This window comes from Pseudorca crassidens, chromosome 4 (genome assembly GCF_039906515.1).
Source record: "Pseudorca crassidens isolate mPseCra1 chromosome 4, mPseCra1.hap1, whole genome shotgun sequence".
Lineage (NCBI taxonomy): Eukaryota > Metazoa > Chordata > Mammalia > Artiodactyla > Delphinidae > Pseudorca > Pseudorca crassidens.
The window spans coordinates 111,680,558-111,700,086 of NC_090299.1; the positions used below are offsets into that span (position 1 = coordinate 111,680,558).

Consider the following 19,529-nt stretch of genomic DNA (forward strand, 5'->3'; position numbering starts at 1 on the left):
TTTACAAAGCAGTAGATTTCCCTCCATCTCCCTGTACGTATAGGTCCATGGAGTACAACAAACTGAAATGATCCTCCTTCCCTGGAACCAATATAGAGGCAACGTGAAGTACAGGCAAATCCCTTGAGTCCTAAATGGCCTTCAACAGACATGTCCTAATGAAGCAAAGTTTAAAATCAGTAATAAATTAATGAGAATGTGCCTCTTAGTGACAATCATCCATCCATTCCCTCTTAGAGCACCTTTTAATTATTTTTACTAATGACAGAGTTTGGGGGTCACTGATTTCAGAAAAGAAGAAAACTTTTCTGCTTTCAAGGCAGTAATGTGCGGTCTCTATGTTCTGCATATTTGGAATAATCACTATTTATTACTTGTGGTTGTTTCTCTTTTAAATGCTGGGTGATGACATTGCTTCAGTGGGCTGAAAAGACACTTTCTAAATTTGTCTTTTTTCCTTCAGACAGAGACTGTCATTTGGGGCTGTTCATCATTTATAGATAGTAATGACTAGAGCAATATGCCCTACACACCTTCTCGGTCTTCACAGGGCACCTCAGTAATCTCTAAGGAATCATAGAAGTATGGAAAAAAATGCCTGTTTTCCCCACTCCCCATCTTTCTGTTCATTGGGCTTATGCCCAGTTTATGCAGAGGATCATTCAGTCTCGCTGGTGATCTTCACAGCTGCTGGCTAATGCAGGCCCCTTAAACATCTCTCCAAACCTCTAAAATTTGCTTAGGAATTTGTCAGAGTGACACCTGTTGGTAGCAATTTCATTTCTCGAAGAATCATGGAGTGAATGCACTACCCACTTTTCCTCCCTCCCTTTCCTTCCTTTCCATGGTACATTCCAAATAGGGTGACTTTCTGGGGTTACCTCTCATAGAATATAACTTACAAGTTGGGAAAGTATACTTAATAAAATGTGTCTCAAAACAAATGAAGAACAATCAACATGAGTCAATTATTAGTCATCATTTTTACAGCAACCAAGCTGTAATTGGGAAATAGAGAGTGTGGTCATCCCACTGGACAGCCACAGAGCATAGAGCAGAAGCAACTGGTCCAGAGGTCTCGGTGTGGCCATCCATGGCAAGCGCGTGTCTGCTGCTGTCCTGTGCCTTCACATCAGCCACCAAATCCATCTGATCTCTCTGCTGGCCTCAAACTTCCAGATTCAGAAACAGTGGAGAGTGCAGGAAAGCAATCAAAGAAAAATAGGTGTGTGTGTTTATTTACCTATTTATTTATTTTTGGCTGCCTTGGGTCTTCGTTGCTGCACGTGGGCTTTCTCTTGTTGCGGCGCGCGGAAGCTACTCTTCATTGCGGTGTGCGGGCTTCTCATTGCAGGGGCTTCTCTTGTTATGGAGCACGGGCTCTAAGCACGCGAGCTTCAGTAGTTGTGGCTCACGGGCTCTAGAGCACGGGCTCAGTAGTTGTGGTGCACGGGCTTAGTTGCTTCACGGATTGTGGGATCTTCCTGGACCAGGGTTTGAACCCGTGTCCCCTGCATTGGCAGGTGGATTCTTAACCACTGTACCACTGGGGAAGTCTCAATAGGTGTATTTTGATAGCAACTCATGAGAAACGTTGGCTTCATCACTTTGCTAATTATTGTTCTAACTGGCATGCTCCCTCCTGCTTAATAAAGTAAGAAGACATCACAGGCCATGCTAGAAAATTTAGGATTAGTGAAATAAGAATAACAATAGATTTATGTTTTTAAGGATTTTGTTGAGCTTTACATTTTCAAAACTTCTCCCAATAGCGCTTTTTCCCCCCTTCAAGACTGCTGATATCGATCTGTCACTCAAGAGAAAATAATATTGTCAGGGTTTGTGAAAACAGTCTTGAGTGCAAAGAGATCGTAGGATTAATATTTTTAAATGAATTACAGTGGTCTGTATGCACCACTTTCTTTAACGATTATTCTTGGCAGAGTGAAATATCAAACCCAGTCCAATGTGAAAATTCCGCAACAGAATGGAAGTTAGAATTCAATACAAGCAGCAAACTTGTGACAGTACGTTATTCGTTCAGAGATTTTCATAACTAAAGTGCATCAGTTGTCAGCAGATTTAGTGCACACTTCTTAGTGCTTATTATTATAAGACTAGCAAGGCTCAGCCCCATCTTCTTATTTCACGAATTCTCTTCTTCAGTCTAAAACTGAAAACCTAACCATCTAAGTTCCCCAGAGGGCTTTGCAAGAAACGAACTCTTACTTGATTTAGCATCACTTTTGCAATGTTTCTAAATAAGCTAATGCAGCCCCCTTTGAGGAGAAACCCTTCTAGGGGTAAAAGAGAATGCAGTCAAGCACATCCAATCTCACCGGTATCACTGACTGTGAAGGAAGTTCAGCAAAATTTCTTTCAACTGGTTAAACTCTGAAAGGTCATCCACACAGACAGCAAGACCAAGTTCCTCTCCCCCAGGACTAGAACATCTTATTGACACCAGTTACCAGGCTCTGAGACCATGCGGCTGGTGAAAGATGCCTTCATTTATTTATGTATCCATATGTTTTAAAGAAGACTTTTTTCCCATTAAAAAAAAATTTATTATTTAATTTTCCAGAAACCCTAGAGGTCTTGAGAAGAAAGACACAAATTTAAGGCTCTGTGGTTTGGATGTTAAATTGGTAACAACCATTAGAAGGGCTGCCTGAGTTAATGATGTAGGAGTTACCTGCCCTGTAGATTTGTGAGTTAGATTTTGTTGCCGTTTCATCATCGTTTGTGCTACTCAGAGAAACAAATAACTCCCCCATTTTTACTTTATGTTTTGTTTTAATGCAACGTTTATCTCTTGGCATAGGTAGAAAATAATACTTTTATTGGTGCGACCCAGAATGCAGGGGCAAAAAGATGAGAAGACATAGCTCATACATGACTTTGCTGATTCAAGTTTCTGTGATTAAGATATAGTTGAGAACATACTTTCATCCCATTCCTTGTATGATGTCTCTATGCCCTCAGAAGAGAACTGGCATTGCTTCCCCTAATTTAAATCCCACTGATCTATTGCTCTTTTATATTAACAGTCGTTGCTAATCTGCCTCTTCCAGCACAAGCAGCTTCAGCTCCAAATCTCAAGGTCTAAAGACCATAGTCATTTATCTATTGAGCCCCAGGAGGACTTAGGGTAGCTCAGCCCATTAAGCAAGCTGAGTCTTAAGCAAGGGCTGCTGAAAGTTGACCTGAGACTGCCAAAATCCTCTTTGTGGAGTTTTGTTATGAGTCATAAAACTCACTTCTTCCATGGCAAATCCAACAGTATTTGTTAATTGTGTCTCTGCTCCGTGCCATAAGCTTTACCTCATCAGAGCATCTGCTTGGGCTTCATTCCATTGCTAATGATCATTTTCTACTTTCCAGTCACTAATTTTTAAGAAGCACCAGTGTGATATAGTGAAAAAATGCCCTTAAAAAGGTATCATGAGACTTGATTTCTATTCCCATTTCTGTCAATAACTATCCAAGTAATATTGAGAAAGTCCTTTGACCTCTCTGAATTTCAGTTTCCTCATCTGCAAAACAGAATTGGGGGTTCTGGGTGGGGAGGATGTACTAAATGACACGAAGGTCCCCCTGGCTGTAAAATCCCAGTTATATTTACATATAAAGAAAGGACTTTATTTCTACTATTTTAATATAACTTTTGGTGAAATGACAATTTTGCATGACTTTTAAAAAATTTATTATATATTCAGTTACCAAATCTTGGGATGACTCTTTAAAATTGGAGGAAACATAAAACAATGTTAACAAAACTAAATAAAAAAACCTCTGAGTTTCACAGCATATTTTATGGTTCACAGCATACTCATCATACTCTATGATTCTCTAAGGGTGCAAAAAATAATTTAAATCTTTATTAGTTACTTTTGAAAAATCTGGATTTCCTAGAACTTAGTGTTTAGTTTTGTGTGGTTTCATTTTGTTTGTTTTGCAACACCATACTTGAAAAATGGTCTTTCTTTTCTAAATATGGAAATTAAAACACAAGTTTGGAACCTGTGGTCTCTTCTCAGTCATCTTTCTTGTGATCTCTTTGCAGGATTTGACATTGTCCACTTCCCTCTTAAACTCACTCTTCTCATTGTGCTTCTATGACCCTGTATTTCTGGGTTTTCTCTCCCTCTATGACTCTTCCTTGACTTTTCACTGGATCCTCTTCCTCTGCTCAACTTATACAGGAGAGTTTTCCCCAGGTTCCATTCTCAGTCCTCCCACTTTAATCTCTCTGTATGTGTTCCATTAGTAATCTCCTTTACTACTACATGCACATAATTTTCAAGGTTATTTCTCTGTTAAAAAATCTTAAGTGACTCTCCATTACATCTATCCTTCAAGTTCACATTACTTAACAAGGCACAGGTGGCCCCAGCCTACCTTGGCAGAATCAGTTCCAACTTTCTCTGCCACAAACACCTTCTTCTCTAGGCTTGCTTGACTAAGCACCATGCCATGAGCCCTGAGGGACATTCAAATTTCTCTTCCTTTGGCTACATTATTTACCCCTCTTGGGATGTCTTTATCTTCCTCCCCCCTTTTATATCTTAGAATATTCTATTCATTTTTAAAGGCCCAGCTCAAAGCCACTTTTCCTTCTGTAGCCTTACTGACCCAACAGGCAACATGAATTGTTCCAAGCTCTCCCCTCCCACCACTTCTGTGTATTCCTATAGGTCATTTCCATGCTTTTCTTTGGTAGGTATTGCATTATTTTAATTGTGTATCTGGTTAATTCAATAATCTGTGTATTCCTATAGGGCATTTCCATGCTTTTCTGTGGTAGGTATTGCATTATTTTAATTGTATATCTGGTTAATTCAATAATCTGTATTTTGCAGAGAAAAACAGAGAGCAACTTTATCACTATCCATTTAAGCTGATTTTGTTTAATAGTTCTTCCTTGACTCTGGATCAAATCTTAGGTGGATCTTATTATTTTTCTCATATTTTTTCATGTGTGGAAAAGCTTGAAGTTATTTAATTTAAAAAAACCCTTTAATCTGTTATCCAATTTAAAGATTCTCTTTTCCTCTAGTTTAGGCATGACTCAGACTCAGAAAATCCCCTTGAAGTAGCAGGGGATTTTGGTCAGATTCTTCCTCTTCCACGTACTGTCTCCTCCCCAACTCACTAGGTGCCATTTCAAGCCCAGCCAGATCAAGCAAAGGAGGTAGGATTACATGAAAAGAGTAAAATCTTAGCTGCCTTTCAAGCTTTAGGATGGCATTATCTCTTTGAGTCCGGCAAATGATAAATAATGGGTTCTTTCGCTTATAGAAAATTTTTATCTTTAAATGAAAACCATTTAACTGTGGCTGCCATAACAAAATTTCCTAGTTTGCTGGCAAAGAACTGAAATTTGTTTTCTCACATTTACAGAGGCTAGAATTCTAAGACCAAGGTGCCAGCATGGTTGGTTTCTGGTGACAGCTCACTTCCTAGCTTGTAAGTGGCTTCCTTCTTTTTGTGTCTTCACATTGCAGAGAGAGAGAGAGAGAGAGAGAGACCACTTTCTAGTGTCTCTCTTATAATGTCTCTATTATAAGGGCACCAATCTTGTCATGAGGGCCCCACCTTTAGGACCCCATCTAAACCTACCTCATCTACCAAAGCCTCACCTCCAGGTAGAGTTAGAGCTGCAATAGATGAATTTTAGGGGGACACAATTCAGTCCATAGCACTACTGTTGCTGTTAACCTTTCACTAAGGATTTCCTGGTGTCGGAAATGTTCTTTCCAGCTGAATGCTCATGATAGCCCTTCAACCCCTGGCTTTCAGCAGTCCATTCCACACAGACAGTCTGTTGAAGATACCTTGCCCCTCCAGACAGGGTTCAATTTCAAATCCTATCCTTCAAGGGCTGACTAACCCCACTGGGAAATACACACTATCCTTCCATCAGTGGAAGCCCAACTTCCTTTTTCTGTAATATTCTCTACTCCACTCTCAGGTTATTAGCCTTCAGACATCTTCAGATGAAAGTCAGGCAGCAGCTTCTGTATTCTTCATCCCCTCCCACCCCACACTGAGTACTCTGAGGAGGTTTCTGAAACTACTTGACTTGGAGGCTGGGGAAGGAACCCCCTTTTCAAGAGTACTTTGGTGACTTTTTTTTTTTTAACTCCCAATCTTTAGTAACATAGTCTTGAGGCAAAGCACCAAGGTAAAGCATGCTTGGCTTTTTCAAGCAACTGAAACCAAAATTTTGTGGTTGGAACATAATTAGTAGAGCGGGAAGTGGCAGACAATGAAATCAGACATGTAAGCGAGACTGAGATCCTATAGATTATGGGAGCTGATAGTGAAGAGCTGGTTTTTATTCTAAGTGCAATGGATAACCATTGGAGGTCTTTAAGCAGGGAAGTGATATGAGCAACATACTGAGATTTACATTTTAAAGATGTACCTCTAGCTGGTATATAGAGAATTTATTATAAGGGGGAAAGAGTGGAAGCGAGGACATCGAATATCAGGCTCCCAAGTAATCCAGGTGAGAGATGTAAGTGATTTGGCTTAGAATGATAGCAGAAAGAAGAAATAAAGACAATAGATAGGAAGTATGGTTTGGAAGAATAATTGAGAGCATGTGCTAAAGGTCTGAATGTGGAAGATGAGGGGACAGAGATTAAGAATGACTTCTAATTTGGGGGGTGGATAAGGGTGATATTAACTGACATGGAAAATATTGAACTAAGAATAAGTTTTGGTTTTGCTTTTGTTCTCTGATCTGTGTTTAAGAACAGCAGGGATTACAGAATTCTATTTAGGTTATATTAAATCTAAGATATTTATTAATTCAAGTGGAGATGTCAAAAGGCACATCAACAAATATTTAAATTTGGAACTCAGTGGTCATGGCTAGAGATAGAAGTTTAGTTGCCATGGGCATATACGTGGATTTAAAGCCCAGTGACTGAATGGAAACACCTAGTGAGAGAATGTAGAAGGAGAAGAGGGACCCAGGACCTAGCTCTGGGTAATTGACATTGAGAGGAGGAAGAGTCAGCAAAGAGACCCAGAAGAATCAGAATACATCTTATTCAATAATTTCTCAATATTTAAATATATGAGTAGTGAAATAGAACGCTGTTCTTCAATCATTTCTCACCTCAGCACTAGTGAGAATCTAAAGCAGCAAGACCTAAGAGGATATTGTCTAATTTGTAGTTCAATAGGTAATTATTTGAAAATCTTGTTAAAAGTTTGGAGAAATTTTTCATAATGCTGATATTATGGAATTGGACTCATATGTATACTTAACCACAGTAGGTCATTATTATATACAGACGTTCGTATGCAGAGGTTAGCAGCATAGGCTTTTAGCACAGACCTTCACTTTTTTTTTTTTGAGTAGGTTGCTTCTGTGAGCCCCAGTGTTTTCATCTGTGAAATGGAGATAATAATAATAGGACCTATCTCACAGGACTAATCTAAGGGTTAAATTATTTAGTAGATGTAAATACTTAGAACAAAGCCTGGAACATAATAGCACTGAAATAAATATCAGCTATGAGCATCATACGTAGTTGTTATCTTCTGGGAGCTTGAGCTGTCTATAGTATCTCCAGATTAACATAAAAATGAGTGAGAGTTTTCTAGATTCAGGAATGAATTAAGAGTTAATTTTTTTATGTCCTGGAGAGAACTAGTTGTGAACCAGGTAGAAAACAGGTTTGTCCTACAATTCTGGCACTTACCAGAATTATAGTTTTGGAAAAGTCATTTAAATCATGGGGCCCCAGTTGTCCAATTTAAAGAGTGGAGAAATGGAAGGACTGAAAATTCTTAATGATTTTCTATAAATTTTAAGATTTCTTTCTCATTTCACATGATTTTCCTTCTTTTGAGTATACACATGGATGGAATTCACTGTAAAATGGGTTAACATCTTCCCTTAAAGTCTGTGCATAATTAGTTTTTAAGGAGCTTGAGATCATAGGGAATAACAGTGGGGTTTTGGGGGGTTTTTTTTTTTTTTGGTTATTTTTGTAGATTACAGATACCAAAGCTCCAACATAACTGTGACTGTAAATCTGTCCAAATGTCATGCTGAGAAGCTAATGCAAGCTATTTAGGAAAATTCTTACTTCTGTTGAGTCTGAGATAATTTATTTTGTCTATCACTCATTTGTAACGTGTCTTTTAAGAAAATATATAGTGATTTCAATACATTTAGTTTAAAATTGATAAGTTTAAAACTATCTATTTGAAACTGCACATTCAGGGAGTATTTTTTTTTTGGATCTTAAGTTTGAATATAAATTTTTATTAGGTTGAAGACATACACAAAGTGTAATTTAATGTGCAAATATCATGAGAACAGAACATTGTAACTATTACTACTCTTTTTTCCTTTTCAAATATGTCAAAGATAAACTTCATATAGGAAAATAGTTTTAGGAGATTTGACAATGCTGCTTGGTTATGATCAGACATTGGGCACTCAGTCACCCAGCCTTCTGAAGACCTTGCTTCTGACTAACTACAGGCGGCAAAACTGTTTCCCTCCTTCTTATTAGTGATGGGATCTTCTACCTAGAGATTTCAGAACAAAAGGTAAGAAAGACAGTTAATTATAGCCCAGGCCTCACATGAAGAGTTAATGAATTTTAATGCACATCAATTAATAATTAATTGGGTTTTTACCTGACTATAGCTAGAAGTATTGGGTGATGAGAAGAAAAGAGACCCCGTTTTAATTGAAATACAACAGTCATTCTGCTATGGCTTTGTGTCCCTGGTTCTCCTTGTCTTTAAGTCAAAATCAGAAATAAAAAATCTGAAGCTTCTAAAGAGGTACACATGACCTTTCACATAACGCAAATACAAAATCCTTTATAACTCTATATGGAGCAATGCTGTTTCAAAGCATTTTTACATGATGTGTAGGCAAGATAGATATTATATTTTAGTATGTAAAATAAAAAGGAAAAAAGAAAGTCAATAAAGAAAAGAGGGTGGGAGAGAAGGTAGAAGAGCTCAGAAGGTTTAAAAGTCTTGGTTTCATTTCACGGCTAATGAAATTGAAACAGACACAAGACTCTGAGTCTTATGAATCTAACTTCAGTTCCCTCTCACCACAACATAAAACACCATCCAACTTCAGTACACCCTCAAAGAAGAACAATCAAGCTAGAGTAATCACACTTATGTGGTTTCAGCTTAAGGATAGACAAGTATATTAATGGTAAGAATATGGAATACAGCAATAGGCACGCATATATGTAGCCAACGGTTTCTCACCAAAGGTATCAACAGAATTCAATGAGAAAAGGAACACTTTTCAACCAATGCTTTTAGAAACAAGTACATAAATATTTAGGGAAAAGAAAATTGAACCTTCACTCCTACATTGTACCACACACAAAAATTAATTTGAAATGGATCATAGACTTAAACATCTAAAATCATGAAGCTCCTACAAGAAAATAATAAGAGAATGTTTTTGTTATTGGAATAGGCTATATTTTTTTCTAAAGGACATAAGAAACAAGAACCATAAAAACTGATAAATTGAATTTCATATAAATGAAAATCTTCTCTTCGTCAATAATTAAAAAATAAAAAGGCAAGCCATAGCCAGGGAGAAAATATTTGCAATACATCTATATGACAAAGGCTTGTATCCAAAATATGTAATGAGCACTTATAAATCAATAATAGACCAAAAAACCAATTAACCAATTAAGTTTTAAACCAAGTAAAAAAACTTGCACATAAAGTTCTTTCAACTACACTGTAGATATACAGATGGCTGATAACCATATAAAAAGCTGCTCAATATCATTAGCCATCAAAAATTCAACTAAAATACACAATGAGATACCACTTCACCCCCATTAAAATAGATATACTAAAAACATAGATAAACTTCGTTTCATCTCAGAGATATAGAGAGCAGTAAAGAACATTGATCTCACCATTACCAAAAAAAAAAAACAAAAAACAAAAAACTCAAACTTCAAATTAATGACTTTTTCTTGAATCTATCAGAAAACTTTAACTTCAGGGCAGAAATTTCATGGATAAAAAGGAGCCCAGAATTTGTATAGTTGAGTCAAATGCCACCAGATGCCATATAAGGCTGTAAAAAGAGTCAGTTAATATGTTTAAATGAACTACTAAAGGCCAAATATCTATTGATAGGAAGGTATAAAGGCATTTGTGGCTGCAATTATAAGGGAGTCTGTGCCCTCTAACGTAATTTTTTCTCCATGAACCACACCAGGTGCTCAGAGAAAATTGTGTAGATTCCTGAGAATAGTTACCTCATGACACTTGTGGGGGGGGGGAGGGGGGCGGGGAATTGCAGCCACTGTCAAAACTTCACCCAAACCCATCTCCCCTACCTCCCCTAGAGGGAGATGGTCTGCAGGGAGAATAGTCACAAAACTCTTGCTTAGGGCACTGTTGGGAACCCATTAAAGCTAGAGAAAAGAAACAGAGAAAAAGTTAAGTTCTACCTCTGTGGAAGGGGCAGGAATGTGTGCTAAGCAAAATTATATGTACTCTAACTGGAGCAAGAGCAAAAAACACTTGTGAAAGCCACCCCACACTGAGATGCATGTTCACCCTGCCTAAGAATGAGGCTTAATCAGAACAGCAGAGAGCATTTCCTCCTCCTCCATCTTCCATCACCTTGCCAGCAAGCATTGGTAATTTTAACAAAGGGATGTAGCTAGAGAGCTGTTTTCTCTCTGGGGAGAATGTATTGAGTAAAAACGTTCTGGAAAGCTCATCCACACCCTATAACTAGGGGATTTGAAGCCTGTGCAACAAACTGCAAACCCAGCCCAAATCCTGAGTATATTAACACAATCCTCCACACTAAAATCCTAGCATAAGACTAGGCACACACATATCCAAGTATAAAAGAGTACTTATCTCATTATCTACTCTTGTATACAATATGTCCAGCTTCTAACAAAAATTTACAAAGCATGTGGAAATGCAAAAAAAAAAAAGAAAAGAAAAAAGTTTGAAAAGACTTTTTTCATCAGAACCAGGGTCAAATATGACATTAATGTTGGAAATATCAGACAAAGAATTTAAAATAACTATAATTAACATGTTAATGGCTCTTAATGAAAAGGTATATCACATGTAAGATCAGATAGATATTTTCATGGGAGAAATAAAAACTACAAAAATCAAATGGAAATGCTAGAAATATAAAACAAAAACAGAGATGAAGACTGCCTTCAATGGACTCATCAGTACACTTTATGCAAACAAGGAAAAGATCAGTGAACTCACAGATAAGTCAATAAAAATTACCCAATCTGAAACACAAAGAGGAAAAAGTGAAAACCGAGGGAGTGTCCATGAGTTGTGGGACTATATCAAACAGTCTAACATACATGTATAATTAGAATTCTAGAAGAAGAGAGCAAACAGTGTCAAAGTATTACTTGAAAAAATAGTGGCTGAGAATTCTCCAAAGTTAGTGACAAGACACTAAACCACAGATTTAAGAATCTCAGAAAAGCATTTGGTTTAGGAGGGGGAAGGGAACACCTATACATATCATATTCAAATTGCTAAAAACCAAAGACGAAAAGAAAATCTTGCAGAGAAAGAAGACACATTACCTACAGAGAAATAATGTTAAGAATTACAGTAGACTTCTCATCAGAAACCATGCAAGAAAAGATACAATAGAGTGATATCTTTCAAGTACTGGAAGAAACAGAAAGACTGTCAATTTAGAATTCCATACCAGTAAAATATAATCCAAAAATTAAGGAGAAATAAATATTTTCTGAAACAAGCAAAAAGTTAGTGAATTTTTAAAAATTAGTGAATTTATTGCCAACAGGCCATCTTGAAAATAAATACTCAAGAAAGTTATTCAGGCAGAAAGAATGTAAGAAATTTAGATTTACACAAAATATGAAGAGCATTGAAACAGGAATAAATTAAGTAAATTAAATTTATGTTTTTCTTAACTTTTACTGCTCTAGAGATAACTGGAGCAAAAGATAACAGTGTTGTTCATAGCACATGTAAAAGCTAAAATATATGACACAGTACAACAAAGGATGAGGGGAAGGAATTAGGAATACACTGTTATAAGGTCCTTACTACATGTGAGGGGGTATAATATTGTTGGAACATAAACTCAGTCTTCATCAAGATAGGCAATACTCTGTGCTATTAAACAAACTTTACCATATGTAAAAGAAAATAATTCACACAAAACATGTTCTAAGACCATAATGGATTTCAACTAGAAGTCAGTAACTGGAAGATATCTAGAAAATTCTCCAATATTTGAAAAGTAAGCAACACACTTCTGAAAAGACTGAAAACACAAAATATTGACAAGGGTGTGGAGCAAATGAATCCCTTTTATATAATGATGGTGAGTGTATAAACTGACCCAAACTTGGAGAACTGTTTGTCAGTTTGTTAAACATATGCTTTTCATATGACCTGGCCTTTCAACTCCTAATATTTACCTAAAGGAAATCAAAACATAGGTCCACATAAAACTTGTAAAAGTATTTTTATTGCAGCTTCATTAATAATTGTTCCAAAATGGAAACAATCCAAAAGTGTGCCAGAAGGAAGGAAGATAAATAAATTGCTGCATATAATGCAATGTAGTACTATTAAGTAATAAAAAAAGAATGACCTACTGATACATGCAACTAGAGAGATAAATCTCAAAAATCTCTCAAAAAAATAGCATAAGTAAACACATACTGGGTAGTTCCATTTATCTGAAGTTCAAGAACATACTAAACTCTTGTTGATAGAAACAAAAGAGTGTCTGTGGGTGAGAGAGATTGATGCAATGGAGGATGAGGAAACTTTCTGGGTTATAGCAGTGTTCTTTGATTGGGGTGTTAGTTATATATTTGTGTGAATTTGTCAAACTCATTAAAGTACTGGCTGCGAATCTAACTCTATATAAACTTTACCTAAAATAATAAAAGAATGTTTAAAATTTCTTTAGCAGATAGTATTACAATATTAGTCAAATTTTAAAACCAAGAGACAATAAATTAATAATATGTACAAAAACACCTTAAAAGAAACTAAAATTAATCATCAGCTTATTTTACCCTTAAATAAATAAAATTTCCAAAGCAATAGAATTTAAAGTTTCTTAATACTTAAATTAGTTTAAAATCATAATGGAGACCTGGTAAAAGTTTAGATTTTAGAATGTTTAAGCAATGGACAAAAATATAAGTTAGCATCTTGTATATTTCAATTATCCATCTTCTTCATTCAATGCTATAATTACCATCTTTTACCATAATTAATCAAGATTTACTTAAGTGTAAATAACAGATACCCAAAAGTATGGCTTACACAAACTTACTTTTCAATTTCTATTAATTTTCAAAGAATATTCTTGGAGGAAGATATATATATCTTCAGAATCTGTTTAAAAATCGAATGTTTATTTATGGCTGACAAAATTTATTCTTATAGCAGATTTTGTCCCTTCATAGCATTGTTTTTTAATGGGGCACTGTGTGATGGATATTAATTGTCATTTAAAAATTTGTTTTACTTTTGGTTTTTCATTTGATTACAAGAAATTTGTTAACTTTCTTTTTGTGATACTTGATAGGGCACTGTCTCGTGTATTAAAAACGGATGATTTCCCAAAGTGCAGTATGTCTTTACTTCTTGGCTAGCTTCCCATGTGGAAAAATAAGTGTTCATAATTATCTGAAGAAGAGTGTTTGCATATTACTCCTTAAGCATATAATTATCTCATATTTTGGGAAGCATTTTATGTGTAGGCCTACAGCATACTGTATGTTTTCTTTAAAAGGCAAAGTAGCTAAAAATGAACGTGTGGAAAATGTGACAGTCATACCATGCTAGCTGTATTTGTTACTGTGCCACTATATGATTTAAAAGCCACTAATGCAAAAGGAAAGTGCATGGTACTTGCTGTGTGTTTCTAATTGGCACAATTTGCTAATACAGTCCTTGACGCCAGAATTCTGTTGTTCACATATCTGATTTAATATAATTAAATGGCAGGCACTTTTTCCTTGCAATTTTGGAACATCAGAACAAACAGAAAGAAAGGCCATGCACGTGAATACTAATTAATAGCAGTTCTTGCTAAATATAAATTGCCTTCCTCAAAGGCAACTATGATAAAGACACTTAAAAACAAATGCACGAAAAATCTATTTTCTAGAATAGAATTTTATCAAGATTTTCTCTGATTCTCTCCTTCAGCCTCCAAATATACAGCAGCTTGAGCTTTGGAACTGTGATTAAGTAAAACCTTTTCTCATCCCTCACCTAATTCCACTCACAAGAATCAATATCCATGCTGGCTTTTAATGAACGGGAAGCTACTCAAGAGAGTAGTGAAATTTGAGCTCTAAGCTGAGATAAGCCCACCCCTCTCCATACACAGTGTTGTCTTTCCCCCTCTTTTCCTTCTCCCCACCCAACTGCCTGGCCCCAAACCCTTGATGACAAGGATTTTTCTTGATGACAAGACTCCTCAGTGCAACCCTAAATTCACTCATTCATCCATTCATCCATCCACCAAAGATTTATTGAGCATCTACTAGGTGTCAAAGACATGTTAAGTACTAGGAATAAAATATTAACCAAGATATTCCATACCTTCAGGAAGTTTATAGTTTAGTGAGGAGAAGTGAATCAACTATAACAATATAGAATGAAAAGTACCATACTGGGGTGCTATGAGAAAGCTTCAGGATGTCTAGAGAAACCTTCCTTTAAGAGATGAAGTTTGTGATGAGCCTTAAAGGGTGAGAAGTTACTGAAATGTAGTAGGAAAGGAGAGCATTTCAGGCAGAGAACTAACTACAAATGAGAAAGGTGCTGCTCACCCCAATGTATAGAACATTGTTATATAATACATTAGTAAATGGATGTAAAAAATTAGCTGGATATAAAAAATTAACAGTCATGGGAAGCAATAATATTCCCTCCTTCTCCTGAAACATCTAGGAAATTTCTATCTAAATACTTGCATAAGTCCATCTATAACCTGTGCCTTGAGAATTGGCCTCTTCCTTGCAGAATTATTTACCACATTGTTTGCATCTTTCTTGTCAGAAGATTTGGTATGTTTTCTTTTGTCATACATTGAGAAATATACTCTTATTTGACTTGGCAATCTGCAAGCCCAGAGCTATATTTAAATATAAATCATTGGGCCTGTTGTAATTTTTTTCATCAACCACATTTTGTTGAAGAATATGTTTTTTGACCTCTCTAACTTTATTTCCAACCATCCTGTTATGCTGTGTGTCACCACAGATCATTTTTTTACAAGTATATATACATTGAAAATACTTATTTCTATAGTAAATTCTTAGAAGATAGTCTCACTTGGGCCTTGATACAATGTTGCTGAGAATTAAATTACTTAATATACTTGAAATAAAATGCACATTCTCCTAATCACTCATTCTTCATTTTCAAAAATCACAGAGATGGCTTGTAAGAAACAATGTAACATTCATAAAACACATAAGTCATTATTCTTTACTTATCAAAAAAGCCAGCAATACTTTCACTGATAGCCTTTATTTTAAAATCAGCATTACTGCATTCATGACAAAGCTTGCATAAGGAAAGGTTTAAAAAACATAGTTTGCTAAAAAACACTCTGTATTTCTACAACAAAATTTGTTTCCATCCACATATTTATATTAATAATGCATGTCATGAATGAGTTGTCTATAAGTGTTAGGCTACATTCCATGATATATTTGCATTTCCAAAATAAAAAGAAATATTCAATATGGATTTTAAAATGTATCCCAGTCCTGATAATTCTTTTCTCCCCCACTTTTTATTATTCAAAATATAATTTTAACTAGTTTAAAACCTGGAGAAGTTAAAGAAGCATCCTTAAAATGAAGAATCAGTCTGTGCCATATCTTTTTGAGAATAAAATGTTCTAGGAGATCATAATGGAACAAAATGCTCACTGGAAGACAGCAATTATAGGACAAACAGTACCTTCATCAGAGTGCTTGCTGCCACAAATAAATTGAAGGTCCAAATGGCATACATAATCCAAAATTAAAGTTTTTTCAAAATCATAGTCTAAGAGAAGGAAGAATGATATTTATCTTGAAAGAATAGATGTGATATTTCATTATAAAACTGAGAAAAAATACAGCTAGAATTGTGTTAAATAAGCAGCATAGGACTTAAAGCCCTTTTATATTTGATTCAGTTTTCATCACATACCACTCGTCATTCACCTTCCTCCTTCTTCCCTTCTTCATTTTTTCCATCCTTTTCTTTCCTTTCTTTCTTTCTTCCTGCCCTTATCCTATATATGTTGGACTTACAAATGCATAGATAATACAAGAATAATAATTCAATAGTCAAAGTCATTATGACTTCATATTTTGTACTGATTCTCAGTGTGCCTGCTTTCTATTTTTTCCTCATTAGATAAGGGTCAGACCCTTTCAGGTTTCATAAATTTCTAACCACCAGAAGCTTTTAAGTTCTAAGACTTAAAAGGCAGATGCAAATCAATTCTACTTGATACCAGAAACAAATACAGACATAAGACTTTCAAAAAAGAAGTTAGAACAGTGTAATTTCTTCCTTATTCATTTTATTCTCATTAATTCTAACAAGAAGACATTATTTGCAATGATTTGCAAATATTTTATCAGATCCTCATTAGTAGTGAAGTGAGAAATATTTAACTTTATTCCATAGCATTTGTCTTATTTACATCTTTTCTGATTAATTTTCAAAGTTGCAGTTTGAAATAGATTTATTTTATTTTGTTATGTTGATATGTAATTTTCTTTATCCTGATATCATAAAAAAAAACACTGGAAAATATGTTCAGCTGAAATAGGTGCCTATGATCTTTCCAGTGGTTGAAGAAAAAACTTATATGCAGACTTTCCCGTGCAATCTCTAAAATATATTTATCAGCAGTTTTACTGATCAACAGCCAAAGGTTTATAAACCCACATGTTATTAGTTTTTAAGCACCAGAGGATAGAACAGTGATAATATGAAAAAGAAAGAACTCATTAGTTTTTAATAGAGCATTGGACGTCACAGATTTTGCATCCAACTATTTACCCAGGGTTTCTCACCATGCTCTACGAAACTGCTGCTCAATAAATAATAAAAGATTAGGACTTCCCTGGTGGCGCAGTGGTTGAGAGTCCGCCTGCCGATGCAGGGGACATGGGTTCATGCCCCGGTCCGGGAAGATCCCATATGCCACGGAGCGGCTGGGCCTGTGAGCCATGGCCGCTGGGCCTGCGCGTCTGGAGCCTGTAAAAAAACATTAAAACCTTAAACCTGGAAAACTTGGAAAAAAATATTAGAAAATTTTTTTTGAGATTATAAAAATCCTCAAATGATTTACTTGAAGAGACACCTTCATTGCTTCCATGTGCAAGGACTAATGATGGCCAGGGCCTGGGATAGGTGAGGAGCGCTTCTTGGGAAACATAGTCAGAGGTACGTGATAAAGCAGGCCCTCCGCATGACTCTCTCACTGTCACCCGCATATCTTTTTACCATTTGCTACAAGAAAATGATAGTCTATATACGTATTTATCTACTTGGACTGTTATGACCGTGATTTTCTTTTTCCAGGACAGGCCTTTTTGTTCTAAGCAACTCAGCTTCTAGGCAGGGTGACTGCAATGAGTTTTCATGTCTAGAGCATAGACAAAATAAAAGAAGATTCTAATTAAAGGATCTGCTCTTAGGCTATTGACATCTGCAGAGACAAGATTTCACAGTCACTTTGGCTCTGTCTATACCCGCTCTGGCGTTCTACACAGACTCTTTTAATTAGGATGTCATGTCTTTAATAATTTGACATTCATTTCTTCCCTCTCCTTCTAAAGGTAATGGATCTTTGATAGTTGCTCAGATGCTTATTGAAATGAGATTGGATGTGCCTTTCCTACTGAATCAAACCTGAAGGTATATTTACCTTTGTCCCAACCAGGAGATGAAGATGAGGGCTGAGTTTCAATTTTGTCCCTTTTATCCACTGAAACAGCAAAAAGTAAATACGTCTGAAGAATGATTGTCTGGAAAATCTATGAAACCAGCAGGCTGCATGTCTTCTTTATAAAGCCAAGTTGTTCACTAAATATTTCATCCATTTGCATTTGACCTTACAAACAAGTATAAAGAAATGAGAAGCAGTAGGCAGAGAGATGGAAAACCCTCTCTCTCCCAGGACTTGGCACAGTTCCTCATTTATCATTGGACTGCACAGTGGAATGTTATTTCTCAATGCCTTGAATTGTTTGAAACTATTAATGAATATGGTGTCCCCACAAGAGTTAAAAGTCTTGTTTCCAGGACTTATCTCGCAGTGGTACAGTAGGGTGTAAGTACTACTCTAGACTCAGACATCTCTGCCTTTACGAACCACATCTCTAGCTGTGACTAGCCCTGTAATCTTAATCTCTCTGAGCCTCAGTTTTCTCCTTTGCAAGTAGGGTAATTTCAAGATTTAGCTCATAAACTGTGATAAAAATAAAAAAAATAAAGCCCTTAATGCCTGGCACGCGGTGAGCATGCAAAAATTTCTATAAGATTTTCACTGGTTATTGATCTTATAAAATTTATTCTCTAATCACCAATAATGTTAATCACATATCTGTTATGGCAAAGATACCGAAGAATGTAATACAGTAGGAAATAAAAACTAGTAAATAAGTTTTTAGGATCTTCCTAAGGACAGCAAAAGATAGCAGCAGTAGAAAATTAGGGAAAAGAAAACAAATGTCTATCAACTGCTATTGGGAAGAAAAGATAAAATTAGGGAGGGGAGAGAAGAAGGAGTTAGGGAGAGAAGAAATAAGCATTTATCAACAGGAATTATTTTCAAAATAATGTGTTTCTAAAGTAGAAAAAATTTGTACATCTTTCAATTCAATATTTTGAGAGGGATGATTGGGTTAGAAGGTTAGTGTTGTATAAAAATGTTTATTCTTTTTAACAACAAGGTCATTGACATATTCAAACTCTTAAAATGATACATGGTTTACTGCCTATGGGGAATTCATAGAAATATTTTGACAAAAAATATGGAAGAAAGTTAAATTCTAATTTTTGGTGCCATTAAAATTGTCTATGATGAGTGTTCACCGCTCAGGCTTTTCCATCCATAGATCTGGCTAATAACAGCCATGTGCTCCAGAGGTTTAGATACTTCATTAGAGAGAATCTGAAAACCTTCCCTTTTCCCTGTGGCTTATGTTGTATTTCAAGGGGAACTGTGTCACCATCTTTTTGCCTTCATCTTTGGAGAGCTATACAATGTATTGCCCACTTTAGAGAATTTTTCCAAAACTCTCAAAGCTGTTCTTCGGGCAATAGGATGCAATGTTTTTGTTGTTGTTGTTGTTTTATTTTACTTTTTTGAACATTCACTCTGCTTCTTCTCAAGATTAAATATTCTACGTTTATCTGCATTGATTTCTGGCATTTGCCGTCTTTTAGCCCAGGTACGTAAGTGATCCAACTTCTGC

The 19,529-nt window shown here is 35.8% G+C and overlaps 1 long non-coding RNA gene across 1 annotated transcript in view; it reads left to right on the plus strand.

Annotated features, from left to right (window-relative positions):
* Positions 1–1,046: 1,046 nt before the first annotated feature.
* LOC137223219 (uncharacterized) overlaps positions 1,047–19,529 on the plus strand; it is a 33,143-nt gene continuing 14,660 nt past the window's right edge. Inside the window, exon 1 of the long non-coding RNA XR_010942756.1 lies at positions 1,047–1,225. This is a non-coding gene — a long non-coding RNA (uncharacterized lncRNA). The remainder of the gene's footprint in view (positions 1,226–19,529) is intronic.